Here is a 25,139-nt window from a genome sequence, read left to right as displayed (position 1 = left end):
GGTCTGAGGTAAACTACTCACACATCATCGTGAGGCTATGGTGTTGATGTAGATGCCCTCCGTGATCAATGCCCCCTCCGGTGGAGCGCCGGAAAAGGTCAAGATGGGATCTCACGGGTACAGAAGGTTGCAGCGGTGGAAATAGGGTTTTGGCTCCGTATATGATGTTTGGGGGTATGTAAGTATATATTGTTGGGGAACGTAGTAATTTCAAAAAAAATCCTACGCTCACGCAAGATCACGGTGATGCATAGCAACAAGAGGGGAGAGTGTTGTCCACGTACCCTCATAGACCGAAAGCGGAAGCGTTATCACAACGCGGTTGATGTAGTCGTACGTCTTCATGATCCGACCGATCAAGTACCGAACGCACGGCACCTCCGAGTTCAGCACACGTTCAGCTCGATGACGTCCCTCGAACTCCGATCCAGTTGAGTGTTGAGGGAAAGTTTCGTCAGCACGACGGCGTGGTGACGATGATGATGTTCTACCCACGCAGGGCTTCGCCTAAGCTCCGCAACGATATTATCGAGGTGTAATATGGTGGAGGGGGGCACTGCACACGGCTAAAATATCGTATATCCAATTGTGTGTAGAGGTGCCCCCTGCCCCCGTATATAAAGGAGCAAGGGGGAGGCCGGCTGCCTTGGGCGCGCCAAGGAGAGGGGGGGGTCCTCCTCCTAGTAGTAGGACTCCCCTTTCCTAGTCCAACTAGGAAGAGAGGGGGGGAAGGAAAGAGAGGGAGAGGGAGAGGGAAAGAGGGGCTGCGCCCCCTCCCCTAGTCCAATTAGGACTCCTCATGGGAGGGGGCGTGCCACCTCCTGGCTGCTGCCCTCTCTCTCCCCTCAAGGCCCACTAAGGCCCAATACTTCCCCGGGGGGTTCCGGTAACCCCTCCGACACTCCGGTTTTATCCAAAACTTCTCCGGAACACTTCCGGTGTCCGAATATAGTCGTCCAATATATCAATATTTATGTCTCGACCATTTTGAGACTCCTCTTCATGTCCGTGATCACATCCGGGACTCCGAACAACCTTCGGTACATCAAAAATATATAAACTCATAATATAACTATCATCGTAACGTTAAGCGTGCGGACCCTACGGGTTCGAGAACTATGTAGACATGACCGAGACACCTCTCCAGTCAATAACCAATAGCGGAACCTGGATGCTCATATTGGTTCCTACATATTCTACGAAGATCTTTATCGGTCAGACCGCATAACAACATACGTTGTTCCCTTTGTCATCGGTATGTTACTTGCCCGAGATTCGATCGTCGGTATCTCGATACCTAGTTCAATCTCGTTACCGGCAAGTCTCTTTACTCGTTCTGTAATACATCATCCTGCAACTAACTCATTAGTCACAATGCTTGCAAGGCTTATAGTGATGTGCATTATCGAGTGGGCCCAGAGATACCTCTCCGACAATCGGAGTGACAAATCCTAATCTCGAAATACGCCAACCCAACAAGTACCTTTGGAGACACCTGTAGAGCACCTTTATAATCACCGATTTACGTTGTGACGTTTGGTAGCACACAAAGTGTTCCTCCGGTAAACGGGAGTTGCATAATCTCATAGTCATAGGAACATGTATAAGTCATGAAGAAAGCAATAGCAACATACTAAACGATCGGGTGCTAAGCTAACGGAATGGGTCAAGTCAATCACGTCATTCTCCTAATGAGGTGATCCCGTTAATCAAATGACAACTCATGTCTATGGCTAGGAAACATAACCATCTTTGATTAACGAGCTAGTCAAGTAGAGGCATACTAGTGACACACTGTTTGTCTATGTATTCACACATGTATTATGTTTCCAGTTAATACAATTCTAGCATGAATAATAAACATTTATCATGATATAAGGAAATAAATAATACTTTATTATTACCTCTAGGGCATATTTCCTTCAGTCTCCCACTTGCACTAGAGTCAATAATCTAGATTACACAGTAATGATTCTTACACCCATTGAGTCTTGGTGCTGATCATGTTTTGCTCGTGGAAGAGGCTTAGTCAACGGGTCTGCAACATTCAGATCCGTATGTATCTTGCAAATTTCTATGTCTCCCACCTGGACTAAATCCCGGATGGAATTGAAGCGTCTTTTGATGTGCTTGGTTCTCTTGTGAAATCTGGATTCCTTTGCTAAGGCAATTGCACCAGTATTGTCACAAAAGATTTTCATTGGTCCCGATGCACTAGGTATGACACCTAGATCGGATATGAACTCCTTCATCCAGACTCCTTCATTTGCTGCTTCCGAAGCAGCTATGTACTCCGCTTCACACGTAGATCCCGCCACGACACTTTGCTTAGAACTGCACCAACTGACAGCTCCACCGTTCAATGTAAATACATAGCCGGTTTGCGATTTAGAATCATCCGGATCAGTGTCAAAGCTTGCATCAACGTAACCATTTACGATGAGCTCTTTGTCACCTCCATAAATGAGAAACATATCCATAGTCCTTTTCAGGTATTTCAGGATGTTCTTGACCGCTGTCCAGTGATCCACTTCTGGATTACTTTGGTACCTCCCTGCTAAACTTATAGCAAGGCAACATCAGGTCTGGTACACAGCATTGCATACATGATAGAGCCTATGGCTGAAGCATAGGGAACATCTTTCATCTTCTCTCTATCTTCTGCAGTGGTCGGGCATGGAGTCTTACTCAATCTCACACCTTGTAGCACAGGCAAGAACCCTTTCTTTGCTTGATCCATTTTGAATTTCTTCAAAACTTTGTCAAGGTATGTGCTCTGTGAAAGTCCAATTAAGCGTCTTGATCTATCTCTATAGATCTTAATGCCTAATATATATGCAGCTTCACCGAGGTCTTTCATTGAAAAACTCTTATTCAAGTATCCCTTTATGCTATCCAGAAATTCTATATCATTTCCAATCAGCAATATGTCATCCACATATAATATCAGAAATGCTACTGAGCTCCCACTCACTTTCTTGTAAATACAGGCTTCTCCAAAAGTCTGTATAAAACCAAATGCTTTGATCACACTATCAAAGCGTTTATTCCAACTCCGAGAGGCTTGCACCAGTCCATAAATGGATCGCTGGAGCTTGCACACTTTGTTAGCTCCCTTTGGATCGACAAAACCTTCCGGTTGCATCATATACAACTCTTCTTCCAGAAATCCATTCAGGAATGCAGTTTTGACATCCATTTGCCAAATTTCATAATCATAAAATGCGGCAATTGCTAAAATGATTCGGACAGACTTAAGCATCGCTACGGGTGAGAAGGTCTCATCGTAGTCAATCCCTTGAAACAATGCGGAATCTGGGCTCACCATCGCTTCTTCATAGTTCGTAGGTTCGTCATGGTCTAGTAACATAACCTCCAGAACAGGATTACCATACCACTCTGGTGCGGATTTTGATCTAGTTGACCTACGAGGTTCAGTAATAACTTGATCTGAAGTTTCATGATCATTATCATTATCTTCCTCACTAATTGGTGTAGGTGTCGCAGAAACTGATTTCTGTGATGATCTACTTTCCAATAAGGGAGCAGGTACAGTTACCTCATCAAGTTCTACTTTCCTCCCACTCACTTCTTTCGAGAGAAACTCCTTCTCTAGAAAGGATCCATTCTTAGCAACGAATATCTTGCCTTCGGATCTGTGATAGAAGGTGTACCCAACAGTCTCCTTTGGGTATCCTATGAAGACACATTTCTCCGATTTAGGTTCGAGCTTATCAGGTTGAAGTTTCTTCACATAAGCATCGCAACCCCAAACTTTAAGATATGACAACTTTGGTTTCTTGCCAAACCATAGTTCATAAGGCGTCGTCTCAACGGATTTCGATGCTGTCCTATTTAGAGTGAATGCAGCCGTCTCTAAAGCATAACCCCAAAATGATAGCGGTAAATCAGTAAGAGACATCATAGATCGCACCATATCTAATAAAGTACGATTACGACGTTCGGACACACCATTACGCTGTGGTGTTCCGGGTGGCGTGAGTTGCGAAACTATTCCGCATTGTTTCAAATGTAGGCCAAACTCGTAACTCAAATTTTCTCCTCCATGATCAGATTGTAGAAATTTTATTTTCTTGTTACGATGATTTTCAACTTCACTCTGAAATTCTTTGAACTTTTCAAATGTTTCAGACTTATGTTTCATTAAGTAGATATACCCATATCTGCTCAAATCATCTGTGAAGGTGAGAAAATAACGATATCCGCCACGAGCCTCAATATTCATCGGACCACATACATCTGTATGTATGATTTCCAACAAATTTGTTGCTCTCTCCATAGTTCCGGAGAACGGTGTTTTGGTCATCTTGCCCATGAGGCACGGTTCGCAAGTACCAAGTGATTCAAAATCAAGTGATTCCAAAAGTCCATCAGTATGGAGTTTCTTCATGCGCTTTACACCGATATGACCCAAACGGCAGTGCCACAAATAAGTTGCACTGTCATTATCAACTCTGCATCTTTTGGCTTCCACATTATGAATATGTGTATCACTACTATCGAGATTCATTAAAAATAGACCACTCTTCAAGGGTGCATGACCATAAAAGATATTATTCATATAAATAGAACAACCATTATTCTCTGATTTAAATGAATAACCGTCTCGCATTAAACAAGATCCAGATATAATGTTCATGCTCAACGCTGGCACCAAATAACAATTACTTAGGTCTAAAACTAATCCCGAAGGTAGATGTAGAGGTAGCGTGCCGACGGCGATCACATCGACTTTGGAACCATTTCCCACGCGCATCGTCACCTCGTCCTTAGCCAATCTTCGCTTAATCCGTAGCCCCTGTTTCGAGTTGCAAATATTAGCAACAGAACCAGTATCAAATACCAGGTGCTACTGCGAGTATTAGTAAGGTACACATCAATAACATGTATATCACATATACCTTTATTAACCTTGCCATCCTTCTTTTCCGCCAAATACTTGGGGCAGTTCCGCTTCCAGTGACCAGTCTGCTTACAGTAGAAGCACTCAGTTTCAGGCTTAGGTCCAGACTTGGATTTCTTCTCCTGAACAGCAACTTGCTTGCTGTTCTTCTTGAAGTTCCCTTTCTTCTTCCCTTTGCCCTTTTTCTTGAAACTAGTGGTTTTACTGAACATCAACACTTGATGCTCCTTTCTGATTTCTACCTCCGCTGCCTTTAGCATTGCGAAGAGCTCGGGAATTGTCTTATCCATCCCTTGCATGTTATAGTTCATAACGAAGCTCTTGTAGCTTGGTGGCAGTGATTGAAGAATTCTGTCAATGACGCTATCATCCGGAAGATTAACTCCCAGTTGAATCAAGTGATTATTATACCCAGACATTTTGAGTATATGCTCACTGACAGAAATATTCTCTTCCATCTTGTAGCTATAGAACTTATTGGAGACTTCAGATCTCTCAATTCGGGCATTTGCTTGAAATATTAACTTCAACTCCTGGAACATCTCATATGCTCCATGACGTTCAGAACGTCGTTGAAGACCCGGTTCTAAGCCGTAAAGCATGGCACACTGAACTATTGAGTAGTCATCAGCTTTGCTCTGCCAGACGTTCATAACTTCTGGCGTTGCTCTTGCAGGAGGCCTGGCACCTAGCGGTGCTTCTAGGACATAATTCTTCTGTGCAGCAATGAGGATAATCCTCAAGTTACGGACCCAGTCCGTGTAATTGCTACCATCATCTTTCAATTCAGCTTTCTCAAGGAACGCATTAAAATTCAACGGAACAACAGCACGGGCCATTTATCTACAATTAACATAGACAAGCAAGATACTATCAGGTACTAAGTTCATGATAAATTTAAGTTCAATTAATCATATTACTTAAGAACTCCCACTTAGATAGACATCCCTCTAATCATCTAAGTGATTACGTGATCCAAATCAACTAAACCATGTCCGATCATCACGTGAGATGGAGTAGTTTCAATGGTGAACATCACTATGTTGATCATATCTACTATATGATTCACGCTCGACCTTTCGGTCTCCGTGTTCCGAGGCCATATCTGCATATGCTAGGCTCGTCAAGTTTAACCTGAGTATTCCGCGTGTGCAACTGTTTTGCACCCGTTGTATTTGAACGTAGAGCCTATCACACCCGATCATCACGTGGTGTCTCAGCACGAAGAACTTTCGCAACGGTGCATACTCAGGGAGAACACTTTTATCTTGAAATTTTAGTGAGAGATCATCTTATAATGCTACCGTCAATCAAAGCAAGATAAGATGCATAAAAGATTAACATCACATGCAATCAATATAAGTGATATGATATGGCCATCATCATCTTGTGCTTGTGATCTCCATCTCCGAAGCACCGTGCTCGTGATCTCCATCTCCGAAGCACCATCATGATCACCATCGTCACCGGCGCGACACCTTGATCTCCATCGTAGTATCGTTGTCGTCTCGCCAACTTATTGCTTTTACGACTATCGCTACCGCTTAGTGATAAAGTAAAACAATTACATGGCGATTGCGTTGCATACAATAAAGCGACAACCATATGGCTCCTGCCAGTTGCCGATAACTTGGTTACAAAACATGATCATCTCATACAATAAAATATAGCATCATGTCTTGACCATATCACATCACAACATGCCCTGCAAAAAGAAGTTAGACGTCCTCTGCTTTGTTGTTGCGAGTTTTACGTGGCTGCTACGGGCTTAGCAAGAACCGTTCTTACCTACGCATCAAAACCACAACGATAGTTTGTCAAGTTGGTGTTGTTTTAACCTTCGCAAGGACCAGGCGTAGCCACATTCGGTTCAACTAAAGTGAGAGAGACAGACACCCGCCAGTCACCTTTAAGCAACGAGTGCTCCTAACGGTGAAACCAGTCTCGCGTAAGCGTACACGTAATGTCGGTCCGGGCCGCTTCATCTCACAATACCGCTGAACCAAAGTATGACAAGCTGGTAAGCAGTATGACTTATAGCGCCCACAACTCACTTGTGTTCTACTCGTGCATAGCATCAACGCATAAAACCAGGCTCGGATGCCACTGTTGGGGAACGTAGTAATTTCAAAAAAATTCCTACGCTCACGCAAGATCATGGTGATGCATAGCAACGAGAGGGGAGAGTGTTGTCCACGTACCCTCGTAGACCGAAAGCGGAAGCGTTATCACAATGCGGTTGATGTAGTCGTACGTCTTCACGATCCAACCGATCAAGTACCGAACGCACGGCACCTCCGAGTTCAGCACACGTTCAGCTCGATGACGTCCCTCGAACTCCGATCCAGCCGAGTGTTGAGGGGGAGTTTCGTCAGCACGACGGTGTGGTGACGATGATGATGTTCTACCGACGCAGGGCTTCGCCTAAGCTCCGCAACGATATTATCGAGGTGTAATATGGTGGAGGGGGGCACCGCACACGGCTAAAATATCGTATATCCAATTGTGTGTAGAGGTGCCCCCCTGCCCCCGTATATAAAGGAGCAAGGGGGAGGCCGGCTGCCTTGGGCGCGCCAAGGAGAGGGGGGAGTTCTCCTCCTAGTAGGAGTAGGACTCCCCTTTCCTAGTCCAACTAGGAAGAGGGGGGGGGGAAAGAGAGGGAGAGGGAGAGGGAAAGAGGGGCTGCGCCCCCCTCCCCTAGTCCAATTAGGACTCCTCATGGGAGGGGGCGCGCCACCTCCTGGCTGCTGCCCTCTCTCTCCCCTCAAGGCCCACTAAGGCCCAATACTTCCCCGGGGGGTTCCGGTAACCCCTCCGGCACTCCGGTTTTATCCGAAACTTCTCCGGAACACTTCCGGTGTCCGAATATAGTCATCCAATATATCAATCTTTATGTCTCGACCATTTCGACACTCCTCGTCATGTCCGTGATCACATCCGGGACACCGAACAACCTTCGGTACATCAAAACATATAAACTCATAATATAACTGTCATCGTAACGTTAAGCGTGCGGACCCTACGGGTTCGAGAACTATGTAGACATGACCGAGACACCTCTCCGGTCAATAACCAATAGCGGAACCTGGATGCTCATATTGGTTCCTACATATTCTACGAAGATCTTTATCAGTCAGACCGCATAACAACATACGTTGTTCCCTTTGTCATCGGTATGTTACTTGCCCGAGATTCGATCGTCGGTATCTCGATACCTAGTTCAATCTCGTTACCGGCAAGTCTCTTTACTCGTTCTGTAATACATCATCCTGCAACTAACTCATTAGTCACAATGCTTGCAAGGCTTATAGTGATGTGCATTACCGAGCAGGCCCAGAGATACCTCTCCGACAATCGGAGTGACAAATCCTAATATCGAAATACGCCAACCCAACAAGTACCTTTGGAGACACCTGTAGAGCACCTTTATAATCACCCATTTACGTTGTGACGTTTGGTAGCACACAAAGTGTTCCTCCGGTAAACGGGAGTTGCATAATCTCATAGTCATAGGAACATGTATAAGTCATGAAGAAAGCAATAGCAACATACTAAACGATCGGGTGCTAAGCTAAGGGAATGGGTCAAGTCAATCACGTCATTCTCCTAATGAGGTGATCCCGTTAATCAAATGACAACTCATGTCTATGGCTAGGAAACATAACCATCTTTGATTAACGAGCTAGTCAAGTAGAGGCATACTAGTGACACACTGTTTGTCTATGTATTCACACATGTATTATGTTTCCGGTTAATACAATTCTAGCATGAATAATAAACATTTATCATGATATGAGGAAATAAATAATACTTTATTATTGCCTCTAGGGCATATTTCCTTCATATATAGGAGGAAGAAGTACGTCGGTGGAGCAACGAGGGGCCCACGAGGGTGGAGGGCGCGCCCCTGCCTCGTGCCTTCCTCGTTGATTGCTTTGCGTAGACTCCAATCCCTCTGGATCACGTTTGTTCTGAAAATCACGTTCCTGAAGGTTTCATTCCGTTTGGACTCCGTTTGATATTCTTTTCCTTCAAAACACTGAAATAGGAAAAAAAACAGCAATTTGGGCTGTGCCTCCGGTTAATAGGTTAGTCCCAAAAATAATATAAAAGTTTATAATAAAGCCCATTAAACATCCAAAATAGAATATAATATAGCATGGAACAATCAAAAATTATAGATACGTTTGAAACGTATCAAGCATCCCCAAGCTTAATTCCTGCTCGTCCTCGAGTAGGTAAATGATAAAAACAGAATTTTTGATGTGGAATGCTACTTAGCATAATTTTCAATGTAATTCTCTTATTTGTGGTATGAATATTCAGATCCGAAAGATTCAAGATAAAAGTTTAATATTGACATAAAAATAATAATACTTCAAGCATACTAACTAAGCAATCATGTCTTCTCAAAATAACATGGCCAAAGAAAGTTATCCCTACAAAATCATATAGTCTGGCTATGCTCTATCTTCATCACACAAAGTATTTAATCATGCACAACCTCGATGACAAGCCAAGCAATTGTTTCATACTTTTGATGTTCCCAAACTTTTTCAATCTTCACGCAATACATGAGCGTGAGCCATGGACATAGCACTATACGTGGAATAGAATGGTGGTTGTGGAGAAGACAAAAAGGAGAAGATAGTCTCACATCAACTAGGCATATCAACGGGCTATGTAGATGCCCATTAATAGATATCAATGCGAGTGAGTAGGGATTGCCATGCAACGGATGCACTAGAGCTATAAGTATATGAAAGCTCAACAAAAGAAACTAAGTGGGTGTGCATCCAACTCGCTTGCTCATGAAGACCTAGGGCATTTTGAGGAAGCCCATCATTGGAATATACAAGACAAGTTCTATAATGAAAAATTCCCACTAGTATATGAAAGTGATATCATAGGAGACTCTCTATCATGAAGATCATGGTGCTACTTTGAAGCACAAGTGTGGAAAAATGATAGTAGCATTGTCCCTTCTCTCTTTTTTTGGGCCTTCTCCCTTTTTTTATATGGCCTTTCTTTTTTTCGTCCGGAGTCTCATCCCAACTTGTGGGGGAATCATAGTCTCCATCATCCTTTCCTCACTTGGGACAATGCTCTAATAATGATGATCATCACACTTTTATTTACTTACAACTCAAGAATTACAACTCAATACTTAGAACAAAATATGACTCTATGTGAATGCCTCCGGCGGTGTACCGGGATATGCAATGAATCAAGAGTGACATGTATGAAAGAATCATGAACCGTGGCTTTGCCACAAATACGATGTCAACTACATGATCACGCAAAGCAATTATGACAATGATGAAACGTGTCATAGTGAACGAAACGATGGTAAGTTGCATGGCAATATATCTCGGAATGGCTATGGAAACGCCATGATAGGTAGGTATGGTGGCTGTTTTGAGGAAGGTATATGGTGGGTGTATTATACCGGCGAAAAGTGCGCGGCATTAGAGAGGCCAGCAATGGTGGAAGGATGAGAGTGCGTATAATCCATGGACTCAACGTTAGTCATAAAGAACTCTTATACTTGTTGCAAAAATCTACAAGTTATCAAAGAAAGTATTACACGCATGCTCCTAGGGGGATAGATTGGTAGGAAAAGACCATCGCTCGTCCCCGACCGCCACTCATAAGGAAGACAATCAATAAATAAATCACGCTCCGACTTCGTCACATAACGGTTCACCATACATGCATGCTACGGGAATCACAAACTTCAACACAAGTATTTCTCAAATTTATAACCACTCAACTAGCATGACTCTAATATCACCATCTTCATATCTCAAAACAATTATCAAGCATCAAACTTCTCATAGTATTCAACACACTCATAAGATTATTTTTTTACTAATCTTGGATGCCTATCATATTAGGACCAATTTTTATGATTAAAGAAAACTACCATGCTGTTTTGTAGGACTCTCAAAATAATCTAAGTGAACTATTAGAGAACAATAGTTTCTATAAAACAAATCCACCACCGTGCTCTAAAAGATATAAGTGAAGCACTAGAGCAAAAACTATATAACTCAAAAGATATAAGTGAAGCACATAGAGTAATCTAATAATTTCCGAATCATGTGTGTCTCTCTCAAAAGGTGTGTACAGCAAAGATGATTGTGGTGAACTAAAAAGCAAAGACTCAAATCATACAAGACGCTCCAAGCAAAACACATATCATGTGGTGAATAAAAATATAGCTCCAAGTAAAGTTACCGATGGAAGTAAACGAAAGAGGGGATGCCTTTCGGGGCATCCCCAAGATTTGGCTTTTTGGTGTCCTTAGATTATCTTGGGGGTGCCATGGGCATCCCCAAGCTTAGGCTCTTGCCACTCCTTGTTCCATAATCCATCAAATCTTTCACCCAAAACTTGAAAACTTCACAACACAAAACTTTGCAGAAAATCTCGTGAGCTCTGTTAGCGAAAGAAAACAAAAGACCACTTCAAGGTACTGTAATGAACTCATTCTTTATCTATATTGGTGTCAAACCTACTGTATTCAAACAATTTGAATAAATATTTTTTTATTCAAAACTTTATCTTTTTTTTTATTCAAAACAATTTGAACACAAAACTTTATCTATTTTTTTATTGATCTACTAAAATTTGAATAAATATTTTATCACGTTCTGGTGATTTTAAACAATTGTTTTCGTGAACAGAAAGTTTCTGGAATTTTCAGCAAGATCCAATAACTATCATCCAAGAAGATCCTATATGTTTAACTTGGCACAAACACTAATTAAAACATAAAAAAAATCTAACCAGAGGCTATATCAAATATTTATTCCTAAACAGAAGCAAAAAGCAAAAAAAAAAATTGGGTTGCCTCCCAACAAGCGCTATCGTTTAACGCCCCTAGCTAGGCATAAAAACAAGGATAGATCTAGGTATTGCCATCTTTGGTAGGCAATCCATAAGTAGCTCTCATAATAGATGCATATGGTAATTTTATTTTCTTTCTAGGAAAGTGTTCCATACCTTCCCTTGATGGAAATTGGAATCTAATATTCCCTTCCTTCATATCAATAATTGCACCAATCGTTCTAAGGAAAGGTCTACCAAGAATAATAGGACATGAAGGATTGCAATCTATGTCAAGAACAATGAAATCTACGAGCACATAGTTCCTATTTGCAACAATAAGAACATCATTAATTCTTCCCATAGGTTTCTTAATAGTGGAATCCGCAAGGTGCAAGTTTAAAGAACAATCATCAAATTCACGGAATCCTAGCAAATCACACAAGGTTTTTGGAATCGTGGAAACACTAGCACCCAAATCACAAAAAGCATAGCATTCATGATCTTTAATTCTAATTTTAATAGTAGGTTCCCACTCATCATAAAGTTTTCTAGGGATAGAAACTTCCAACTCAAGTTTTTCTTCATAAGATTGCATCAAAGCATCAACGATATGTTTAGTAAAAGCTTTATTTTGACTATAAGCATGAGGAGAATTTAGCACGGATTGCAACAAGGAAATACAATCTATCAAAGAGCAATTATCATAATTAAATTCCTTGAAATCCAAAATAGTGGGTTCATTAATATCTAAAGTTTTGACCTCTTCAATCCCACTTTTACCAATTTTTGCATCAAGATCTAAAAACTCCGGATTTATGGGACGCCTTCTAGGTAAAGGTGACTCATCTCCAGTCCCATCATTATCAAGATTCATATTGCAAAACAAAGATTTAATAGGAGACACATCAATAACTTTTAGATCTTCATCTTTATTTTCATAGAAACTAGAAGAACACGCTTTCACAAAGCAATCTTTCTTAGCATGCATCCTAGCGGTTCTTTCTTTGCACTTATCAATGGAAATTCTCATGGCTTTGAGAGACTCATTGATATCATGCTTAGGTGGAATAGATCTAAGTTTCAAAGAATCAACATCAAGAGAAATTCTATCAACGTTCCTAGCCAATTCATCAACCTTAAGCAATTCTTCAAGCAAAGCATTGAAATTCTTTTGCGAATTCATAAACTCCTTAACACTAGTCTGAAATTTAGAGGGCATCTTATTAAAATTTCCATAGGAATTGTTGTATGAATTACCATAATTATTAGAGGAATTACTAGGGAACGGCCTAGGATTAAAGTTTCCTCTATACGCGTTGTTACCAAAATTATTCCTACCAACAAAATTCACATCCATAGATTCATTATTATTATCAATCAAGGTAGACAAAGGCACATCATTAGGATCAGAGGAAACACTCTTATTAGCAAACAATTTCATAAGTTCATCCATCTTTCCACTCAAAACATTAATTTCTTCTATCGCATGCACTTTTTTACTAGTAGATCTTTCGGAGTCCCATTGAGAATAATTAACCATAATATTGTCTAGGATTTTAGTAGCTTCTCCTAAAGTGATTTCCATAAAAGTGCCTCCTGCGGCCAAATCTAAAAGATTTCTAGAAGCAAAATTCAATCCGACATAAAAAATTTGTATAATCATCCAAAGATTCAAACCATGTGTAGGGCAATTACGTATCATTAATTTCATCCTCTCCCAAGCTTGTGCAACATGTTCATGATCAAGTTGCTTAAAATTCATGATATTGTTTCCAAGAGAGATGATTTTAGCGGGAGGAAAATACTTAGAGATAAAAGCATCTTTGCACTTATTCCATGAATCAATACTATTTTTAGGCAAAGACGAAAACCATGCTTTAGCACTATCTCTAAGCGAAAAAGGAAATAGCTTCAATTTAACAATATCATTTTCCACATCTTTCTTCTTTTGCATATCACACAAATCAATGAAGCTATTTAGATGGGTAGCAACATCTTCACTAGGAAGGCCGGCGAATTGATCTTTCATGACAAGATTCAACAAAGCAGCATTAATTTCACAAGATTCAGCATCGGTAAGAGGAGCAATGGGAGTGCTAATAAAATCATTGTTGTTGGTACTGGTAAAGTCACACAATTTAGTATTGTCTTGAGCCATCGTGACAAGCAAGCAATCCAACACACGAGCAAACAAGAAGCAAGCGAAAAAGAGGCGAACGGAAAAGAGAGGGCGAATAAAACGGCAATGGTGAAGTGGGGGAGAGGAAAACGAGAGGCAAATGGCAAATAATGTAATGCGAGGGGAAAGAGTTTGTGATGGGTACTTGGTATGTCTTGACTTGTGCGTAGACTCCCCGGCAACGGCGCCAGAAATCCTTCTTGCTACCTCTTGAGCACTGCGTTGGTTTTCCCTTGAAGAGGAAAGGGTGATGCAGTAAAGTAGCGTAAGTATTTCCCTCAGTTTTTGAGAACCAAGGTATCAATCCAGTAGGAGACCACGCGCGTGTCCCACGCACCTACACAAACAAATTAGAACCTCGCAACCAACGCGATAAAGGGGTTGTCAATCCCTTCACGGTCACTTACGAGAGTGAGATCTGATAGATATGATAAGACAATATTTTTGGTATTTTTATGATAAAGACTAAAAGTAAAGAAAGCAAAATAAACAGCGCCAGAAATAGATTGTTGTCGAGAGATTAATATGATGGAAGATAGACCCGGGGGCCACAGGTTTCACTAGTGGCTTCTCTCAAGATAGCATAAGTATTACGGTGGGTAAACGAATTACTGTCGAGCAATTGATAGAATTGAGCATAGTTATGAGAATATCTAGGTATGATCATGTATATAGGCATCACGTCCGTGACAAGTAGACCAAAACGATTCTTCATCTACTACTATTACTCCACACATCGACCGCTATCCAGCATGCATCTAGAGTATTAAGTTCATAAGAACAGAGTAATGTTTTAAGTAAGATGACATGATGTAGAGGGATAAACTCATGCAATATGATATAAACCCCATCTTTTTATCCTCGATGGCAACAATACAATATGTGTCGTTTCCCTTTCTATCACTGGGATCGAGCACCGCAAGATTGAACCCAAAGCTAAGCACTTCTCCCATTGCAAGAAAGATCAATCTAGTAGGCCAAACCAAACTTATAATTTGAAGATACTTGCAAAGATAACCAGTCATACATAGAGGAATTCAGAGGAGATTCAAATATTGTTCATAGATAATCTTGATCATAAACCCACAATTCATCGAATCTCGACAAACACACTGCAAAAATAAGATTACATCGAATAGATCTCCAAGAAGATCGAGGAGAACTTTGTATTGAGATCCAAAGAGAGAGAAGAAGCCATCTAGCTAATAACTATGGACCCGAAGGTCTGAGGTAAACTACTCACACATCATCGGAGATGCTATGGTGTTGATATAGAAGCCCTCCGTGATCAATGCCCCCTCCGGCGGAGCGCCGTAAAAGGCCCCAAGATGGGATCTCGCGGATACAGAAGGTTGCGGCGTTGGAAATAGGGTTTTGGCTCCGTATATGATGGTTTGGGGGTACGTAGGTATATATAGGAGGAAGAAGTACGTCGGTGGAGCAACGAGGGGACCACGAGGGTGGAGGGCGCGCCCAGGGGGGTAGGCGCACCCCCTGCCTCGTGGCTTCCTCGTTGATTGCTTTACGTAGACTCCAAGTCCTTTGGATCACGTTTGTTCCGAAAATCACGTTCCCGAAGTTTTCATTCCGTTTGGACTCCGTTTGATATTATTTTACTTCGAAACACTGAAATAGGCAAAAAACAGCAATTTGGGCTGGGCCTCCGGTTAATACGTTAGTCCCAAAAATAATATAAAAGTGTATAATAAAGCCCATTAAACATCCAAAACAGAATATAATATAGCATGGAACAATCAAAAATTATAGATACGTTGGAGACGTATCACGGTGTCGTCGGATCCCTCGACGGCAAGCACGGCCTTGCCGTTGCGTTTCCTGTTGCAACGCCGACCCTTCTTCATCGGGGCGGCGGTGTCTTCATCGGTAGAGTCGGTTTCCGCGCCGGCGTCCTCGCCGGGTTACTTCCTCCCATCTTCAGCCTGAGCGCATCTATCGGCCAGAACGTAAAGTTCGGCCACATCCTTGACCTTGTTCATTGCCAGCTCTTCACGCATCTTGCGGTTACGCACATTCTGATGGAATGCGTTGATCACAGCGGCAGGATCAACATCTGGGATGTTGTATTGCACTCGGCTGAACCTCTGTATGTACTTGCGCATGTTTTCACCTTCCTTCGGGGGGATGATATGCAAATCACTCGCCTGGCCATGAGCTTGGTGGCCTCCAGTGAAGGCACCAACGAACTCATGACACAGATCCGACCAAGAACAAATGGAATCCGCCGGCAAGTGCATCAACCAAGACATGACATTGGGTTTCAGGGCCAACGGGAAATAATTGGCAAGCACCTTGTCGTCGCGAGCTCCAGCGGCTTGCATCGCGATGGTGTAGATGTTGAGGAACTCCGACGGGTGGGTCTTGCCGTTGTACTTCTCGCCGACGTCGGGCTTGAACGTGCGGTGGGACGGCCACTGGAACTGCCGCAGCTCACGGGTAAAGGCTGGACAACCCACCTCGTAAGGTAGGCCGCCGGAGCCTCCCGGTGCTGGGTGGTCCATAGCTGCCCTGCCCGCCTATCTGACTGGTGGCGTGTATCGCGCCAGCGCTCGATGGTGGTTCGAGCGTCTTCATGGGCTCGCTCCCGAAGAACTTGGCACTGGTCGCGGTGGGTCCGTGGGTCGGACGAAGCTATGGAAATGTTATCACAGGCAGGAGGAGGGAAGTCGAGGAGCAGCTGCGCGCGCCAAAGCTTCTGCTGGCGTGGGTGGCGGCGAAAGCTGCGTGGACCATGACGCGCTCCGACTTCTAACCACGTTAGAAGGAGCTCTATCATGGCCTGGCGGCTATGCGCCATTTTCGCCAGCACTTCGGTGGGCATGCTGGCCTCCTTCGTCCCGCGAATGATGCACATGACTCTTCCCACGGCGGCATCCGGGGTCACTAGCATGGTGACGCTGCTCGTCGCGCACACCCTGGGAATAGCGCGTTGTGGGCGCCGGCGTAGGCGTCTTGGAGGTTGCTGCGCCGCCCGTAGGTGGCACGACGCTACCCCTAGAGGGCCCCGGGCCGCCTGCGGGGGCGCAGCTCCGTCCTTGGGTTCGGCAACGTGCGGCCCGTCGTCTTGCGCACGAACGACGCGGCTCGCCAGGCTGTGACTGCCAGAGCGATGTTGGTGCTCGCGGGCCGCGCCTCGGGTTCTGTCCGCGACCGGCCGCTGCTCGCCCGCATCGGTATGGGCCGTCCGACTCTGGATGAACCGATCACCGTGATCGTCTTCTTCTTGGGAGCCATGGCGATGAAGAACTGCTAGGCTAACCGCTAGACCAGAATTTCACAACTGCGCCCCCTACCTGGCGCGCCAAAGATGTCGGGGGAAATCGACACCTATGGAATCAGTGGGATCCCTTCTACGGTTGGCGGGCGTGAGGTTGTGCAAAGAGCGGGTCTGACAGGAAGCACACGGATCGTTTACCCAGGTTCGGGCCGCGGAGATGCGTAATACCCTAGTCCTGCTTTGGTGGATGTATTTGAGTGTTCTTGTGTTCTTGAGCTAGCTACGGGGTGCAACTAGGTCAAAAGATCAAAATCCCTCTCCTGGATGCCTCGGGCCTCCTTTTATAGGCAAAAGGGGTTGCCACAGTGGCACACAGGAGGTGGAAAAGGTGTACAGTGGATAAGTCTATCCTTTGGCACCGTCGGACAAACGCATTTAATGCGCTGCCGACGTGCCCCTCTCGCTTCATTGGGGACGGCAAGGAAGCATGTCCCAGCTGTCGCCGCCTCGCCTGGCTTCGACAGGTGTCCCAACTGACGAGGCACCGCGGCGCCACGTTGGCTGGCTTCTGGGCTGGCGTGGTGGTGGAGCCTTCACGAAGGCCTGCATGCCACCACGCAAGTGCTTGCTGGGTCGGTGTAGAGGCCGCTCGTCGCCACGCTGGTGCCTGCCCAGCTGGTTGAGCTAGCAGCAGCACGCGGACGGCGGTGGAATCTTGGCAGGCGTGGGCCTGGCTATGGCCCCGCTGATGCCCTCGGCAAGGGTCTTGCCGGGGACCCGGCAAGGGTCTTGTTGTGGCATCGTGGTCGTCCCCGGCAAGGATCTTGCCTGGGGGTCTTGTGGATTTCCTCGGCCAGGATCCCGTCGGGGGTCGTCGTCTTCTGGTCCTCATCTGATCTCGTGTGTTTATGATCTTGACAAAGATCTGCATGCCACCACGGAGGTTCCTCCTGAGCCTTGGTCCCAATGTGGTTGATGGCATTGGTGCCCTTGGGCTCAAGGGAGGCGCGCTCCGTTGGCGTCAGGCAAGTTGCCCCGGCAAGGCTCTTGCCGGGGCTGCGGAGGCCGTCCCGGCAAGGGTCTTGTCGGGGGAGTCCACCTTGCCCTCTTGCTCTTTGTGTCTCTGGTCTTGGCGTTGCCTTGGTTGTCTTGTACTCCGGCTTCCCTCCTCTGCCCTGCTAAGTGTGGCCGCGGGTGCGGCTCTGACTGCCCGTGCACAAGTAAAGGGGTCAAAAGGAGAGCCCCTACTTTTGTACACCGACAGGCCGTCCCCTCCGGATCTCCGGTAGCGAGTTCCATAATTGCAGGGAGTCCGGCGGGTTCTAAGTTCCCGTCTTCGGACCCAGTGGTCTGCTCTGGATCTAAGGCCAGAGCGATGGTCGGGGCCACGGATCCTTTGAAGATCAAGTCTCCTCGGATATCGGCGACATAATTTAGATTCCCGAAACTGATCTGATGACTAGGGGACAAGCTATCGATCTACTCAAGGTGGCTAATCGAGGTGGCACGCAGTGCGAAGCCGCCAAATATGAAGATTTGGACGGGGAGGAAAGTCTCCTCCGAAACAGCATCATTGCAGATGATCAAACGAGCCATTGAACCTTCCATCAACAACACAGAGGAACTCTCAATGAAAGCACCAATGTCGGTGTCAAAACTGGCCGATCTCGGGTTGGGGGTCCCGAACTGTGTGTCTGAGGATCGAAGGTAATAGGAGGCAGGGGACACGATGTTTACCTAGGTTCAGGCCCTCTTGATGGAGGTAATACCCTACTTCCTGCTTGATTGACTTTGATGAGTATAAGGGTTACAAGAGTTGATCTACCTCGAGATCGTAATGGGTAAACCCTAGATGTCTAGCCTATAGGATTGTGATTGCCTCTACGGACTAAACCCTCCGGTTTATATAGACACTGGAGGGGCCTAGGGTTATACAGAGTCGGTTTACAGAGAAAGGAATCTTCATATCCGAATGCCAAGCTTGCCGTCCACGTAAAGGAGAGTCCCATCCGGACACGGGGGGAAGCCTTCTATCTTGTATATTCACGACCCACCAGTCCGACCCATGTCACACAGCCCGGACGCCCGAGGACCCCCTAATCCAGGACTCCCTCAGCCGGATCACTGACCAATGGTGTGAGAGAGAGGCCATCGCCGCCTTGTGTGAGATGGTGTGGCGAGAGATAAACCCCGGCAGGCAGGCTCTGTTGTATATAGTGGAGCGGATTTTTCTTTTTTCCCGACAACAATCGTTTTATATTCTGTACGTGCCATTGAGGAATATAACTTTATTTAATACTAATGCGTCAAGTCGAACTTTGTTCCGTCTACGCGTGGTACACGACCCTCCTTCGAGTAAACAACCGCTACACGCGTCAAATTATCATGTGGTCTGCCTTTTCGTACAGAAACGAACTCCACCGTGTACCCGCACGGGTGTGGCCGGGAACGATACGTGAGTACGTGCGTCCTGCGTGCATCTCTTCTTTAGGTGCAGGTACGTACGTGGGTGGGTGTGAGAGAGATGGTTTGTGCGAAACAGAGGCAATGTGTCGATGATATCTCAAACAAAAAAATGTAACATATGCAATGTGTATGAAACAGAGTCATGGATATATCATATATAGATTGAGCGATCCACGAGATGAGAGTGGAGGGATATCGGCGTGAGATATCGATAGAATCGAAAACAGGGATGAAGTGTGTGGCTGCGCGATCGATAAAGAGTGCCATCGAATTTGTGTTTGCCCGCGTCAAAGATACAGGGCAGCTGGCCTACTGGAATTTGAGAGGGGGAGGTGCAGCTTTTCTCTATGGCATGGATACCTACCTACAACGTTCGACTATCATTGTTTGGGATGGGAGGGGGCAGAGACCTAACTATAGAGAGGTAGATCGACTAGTATATGTGTGGAGAAAGAGAGAGACCTAGCCATGTAATGAGGGAGATCGATCGACATCCATGCATATGTGTAGCAGAGGGATAAGGTTGGGAGAAAGACAAAGGTAGAGTGTCGGAGGGTTGGTGGTGGAGTGGCTTCTCACAAATGGTGGGAGAGGCCTGCTAGAGAAACGGAGGGTATGAGTGCAATATCAATAACAGAGGATCGGGGATGTCTGCGTGTCTATGCACGTGCGTGTGAGAGACAGGTCAGGAGGTATGCAAGGATGATGAGGGGGGACGATATGGTTATGGTAAGCATACGTAACTACATAGGAAGATCAATCGTCGTATGTCCGATAAAGGGAGATACATAACTAGTGAGGTAAGTCTATCGGTGCGTGGGGAAAAATAATTATAGTCGACCTGGCTATATGTAGGGAGATCAGTACGTATACATGCATGCATGTGTTAGAAGCAAATAAGGTCGAGAGAGACGGATAGGGTGAGAGGGGTGGGGCTAGGAGGTGGTGCGAGAGGCCTACTATGTCGAGGGGGGAGGAGTGTGCGAGTATGAGATCGATGGAAAGAGGGGCGGGAGTGTGCACCTGCGTGGAACCATATTGGACATAGGGTGGCATGAAAGGTGAGAAGAGAAGAGGGGAAGTGCGTGTTTGTGGTAGGCACACTTGGCTAGAGAGGTATATCAACCGGTGTGTGCCGGAAAGAAGGAGCCGGGGGGGCTACACACACCGTGGGTGAATGACCTACAGAGAAATAACGAATGTGCGCTATGGAGGGGACGCTGAGGGAGGCTGAGAGGGGGGCGGCGTGTGCCTGCACGATAGAAAGTTAGCGCTAGCTAGCTACAAAGAGAAGATGACCGTGAAGGTGTAAAAGACGAACAGAGATCATAATTCATTATAAAAAAGTGGATACGGATACTTGAAGAAGATATCATAATGTAGAACATTGATTATAATTTGGGATAATGTGTGGCTTTTGCAGCTTAGGGCTAAATACTTGTCATAATGTAGGGGGTGGGGCACTATACTTTGTGTGATAAACACGGTGTACATATGGAATATGGTGTAGATTAGGAATATCTAGTTACTACATCCAATGTACTATTATTTGGAATCAACATCAAGTGTATTCAAAAAATTGAATTTGAGTTCATATAGTACACATAGTTCATATCTATCTATATAGTAATCATGTGGTGTGTTGTTAAGGTAATACAATGATGGTTGAAGTTGGCAACAATCATGATTGTAGATTCTTATTCAAATAGAGAAATGAATTCAAATTTAGTTCGAATTGCAGCGGTATTATAGACATTTGGAATGCACTAAACTGTTGGTATGAGTAGGTTACATGCATTATAAGGCCACCGAAAAAGTTTAATTGGACATAACATGGATTCATAGCTTTGAATAGCATTCGTATAGTAAAATGGGACAAGACTCTCTCTTTGTGTGGTGTGAATAGTTTTATTTTTTTCATTTTTTCGTTGAGGGAAATGTGAATTGATTTGGTACGTACAAGTATAATATTACACGTTAGGTTGTCCCTAAAATTCAACCTGCGCCTTGTTATATCCCAAAAATTCAGATATCGTGCTCCCAAAACTCGCGCCTTCACAACCCGCGCCTTGCTATCCTGAAATTACAACGCGCGCGAAAACTCCCTCCGCTGCCAAATCCCGACACCCGAAATCCCCCATCTAACCCTGAGCCAAAAGGGCCGCAAGTTCAAATCAGTGGGTTACTTTTGTATAACACCCTACATTTTGGACAAGCGCGTCCCTAAGTCATGGTTCCCCCCTCCCATCGCCTCCTTTTCGCCATTCGAAATCCCAGGCTGCAATAACCTCTCCGCTCTAGCCGTGAAACCCCACCCTCCTCCGTCCGCCACCTCACCGCTGCCCAGCCGGAGCCTCTTCCCTGACGACGTCGTCCACCACAACAGCTCGACGTCCCTCATCCACCTCCTCGGATGAGGATCCGTCATCCATCTCATCATCCCACCGGTTCAACCGCCCCATCCTCCACCTCCAAGGAGTTGCTCCGATGAATGCCTCATCTATCGTGGCTACTCCATCCCCACAGCGCCGCATTAACCCGCTCCACTGGAACTGCAGCATCGTCACCGACTCATCGGACGAAGCCGAGGCCTACTCGGTGCCACCAAATAGGTTGTACACTCATCGCATCGCACCTTCTCCTTAACTCGACCTCCCGACACCGACCGTGCTCCATCCCGCACCCCCATGGCACGGCTACCTCGAAGCCGGCGCCGTGGGCGACATCTCCACGGTGGCTTTCCCCCAGTGTGAGGCCCCTTCGGCGACAGCGTCCATACCAGCCGGATCTGCTGCTGCTGCTCCGGCTCTCAGTCGCTCGCGCTACTCCTGCTCCGTCTCTCGATCACTTGCTCGCGCTGTTACTGCTGCTCCGGCTCTCGCTCGCACTGCTGCTGCTGCTCTCCCCCTCGCTCGTGCTGCTGCTCTGCTCCGATTTAGATACACTTCAGTCGACTGAATCGACTTTTGGGTCAGTCGATTTTCAAGGGGTGGGCGGGGCTCGCCGGAGTTAAGGAAGAACCACCCACAGCAGGGAGGGGGGCTCGCTGGAGAGGTACCCCACTATCTATCTTAGGTTTCAGGGTGGGGGCGATGGGGGCGCGGTGGTGGGGCGGTGGCGTGGGGATCGCCGGAGAAAAAGCTCGGCGTGGGGGGGCTAGAGGGCTGGTCAGGAGCACCGTCGGCCGCGGGCGGCGGGGGCCGGCGGTTCGGCCGGTTGTGGCTGGCGGCTCAGGGGGGTGCTGGTTGAAGATGAACTACAGGCCCTCCCTAAACTACATGTGAAGTGCCTCTCTGCTACCATTGTGTTCAGTTTCATTAGTAAAATTCAGATTCCACAGTAAATTTCAGTTTCGATAGTTAAGTTCAGAGTCAATAGTTTTTACCTCATCTGTTGGAGTCAGGTCGTTTTTGGTGATGTAAATTTTGGATCTATCACTTTTTGGTAATGTATTTTACATCATCTATTGGAGATTCTATTAGAATCCCACTTGAGATTAACGATGTCTGTCTTCTGCTGCTTCAGGCTCGACGTCTTACGGCTCGCCGGAGCTGCTCCAACGACGGAACGATCCATCACAACAGAGCAGTGCCCTGGACGCCATCTACAGATTCCTCAGATCTTCCTCCACACCTCCAACAGCCACCTCTGCCTCAACTATTTCAGCGACCGACCCAATGATGCTGAGGTCGACACGGCTACGACAAAGAGGTTGTACACTTCTCGCATCACTTATTACTCTACATTCATGTCGATCCATTACGGCTATTTTGGTTCAACGGAAAAACATAGCAATAGGAAATTTTCCTATGGCACTCTACTATTCAATTATTCATGCATTTTGTTGAAAGGAATGGAGCGAAACATCCACCTGGGCCTACTTTTCAATATCCTATGCATGCAAACAAGACCAAGTGCATTAGTGGCAGAATAACATTCTAACTGGACACGCTTTCATATGGTTTCACTTTATTTTGGCCATGTTTCTTGCATTCCTCTGCTCTTCCAATTCCTGTGAACCAAACACCCAAGTTGGCAGAAATCCTGTGTTTACAAATGCTCTGTTAACAATGTGCATTGCTATCCTATTCCGGTGTTTTTCCTATCCCTGCGTTTGTAGAATCATGCAAGCCAAATGAGCCCTTACAGAATTACTACAGTTACAAGTAGGTCTCGAAGAAAACTTTGTGTGGTTTGTCCTGTGATACGTCTCCAACGTATCTACAATTTTTGATTGTTCCATCCTGTTATATTATCAATCTTGGATGTTTTATAATCATTTTATAGTCATTTTATATCATTTTTTGGTACTAACCTATTGACATAGTGCCAAGTGCCAGTTGCTGTTTTCTGCATGTTTTATACATCGCAGGAAATCAATATCAGACGGAGTCCAAACGCAACAAAACTTTACGGAGTATTTTTGGGACCAGAAGGAACGTAATGGGCCCTGGCTGCGGCTGGGGGTGCCCCGAGGAGGGCACAACCCACCAGGGTGCCCCAGGATGCCCATGCGTGCCCTGGTGGGTTGTGCCCACCTTGGGTGCCCCCGGACCGCCTGTTTGATCTATAAATACCCCAATATACCCAAAACCCTAGGGAAGTCGACGAAATATTCATCATGCCGCTGCAGAGTCCAGAACCAGCAGATCCAATCTAGACACCATCTCGGATGGGGTTCACCACCTCCATTGGTGCCTCTTCGACGATGCGGGAGTAGTTCTTTGTAGACCTTTGGGTCCGTAGTTAGTAGCTAGATGGCTTCATCTCTCTCTCTTTGAATTCTCAATACAATGGTCTCTTGGAGATCCATATGATGTAACTCTTTTGCGGTGTATTTGTTGGGATCGTTGAACTTTGAGTTTATGATCAGATCTATCTTTTTATATCCATAAAAGTATTTGAGTTTCTTTGATCTCTTTTATGCATGATCCCTTATAGCCTCGCATTTCTTCTCCAATATTTGGGTTTTCTTTGGCCAATTTGATCTATTGATCTTGCAATGGGAAGATGTGCTTTGTACTGGGTTCGATCTTACGGTGCTTGATCCCGGTGACAGAAAGGGAACCGACACGTATGTATCGTTGCTACTAAGGATAAAACAATGGGTTCTATATCTACATAGATAGATCTTGTCTACATCATGTCATCATTCTTATTGCATTACTCTGTTTTTTCATGAACTTAATACACTAGATGCATGCTGGATAGCGGTCGATGTGTGGAGTAATAGTAGTAGATGCAGGCAGGAGTCGGTCTACTAATCTTGGACGTGATGCCTATATAATGATCATTGCCTGGATATCGTCATGAGTATTTGAAGTTCTATCAATTCCCCAACAGTAATTTCTTCACCCACCATTTGCTATTTTTCTCGAGAAAAGCCACTAGTGAAACCTACGGCCCCTGGGTCTCTTTCTCATATATTTGCCTTTGCGATCTAGTTTTTCCTTGCATTTATTTTCAGATCTATTAACCCAAAAGTACAAAAATACCTTGCT

This window comes from Triticum aestivum, chromosome 2D (assembly GCF_018294505.1).
Source record: "Triticum aestivum cultivar Chinese Spring chromosome 2D, IWGSC CS RefSeq v2.1, whole genome shotgun sequence".
NCBI lineage: Eukaryota > Viridiplantae > Streptophyta > Magnoliopsida > Poales > Poaceae > Triticum > Triticum aestivum.
This window is presented reverse-complemented; position numbering follows the sequence as displayed.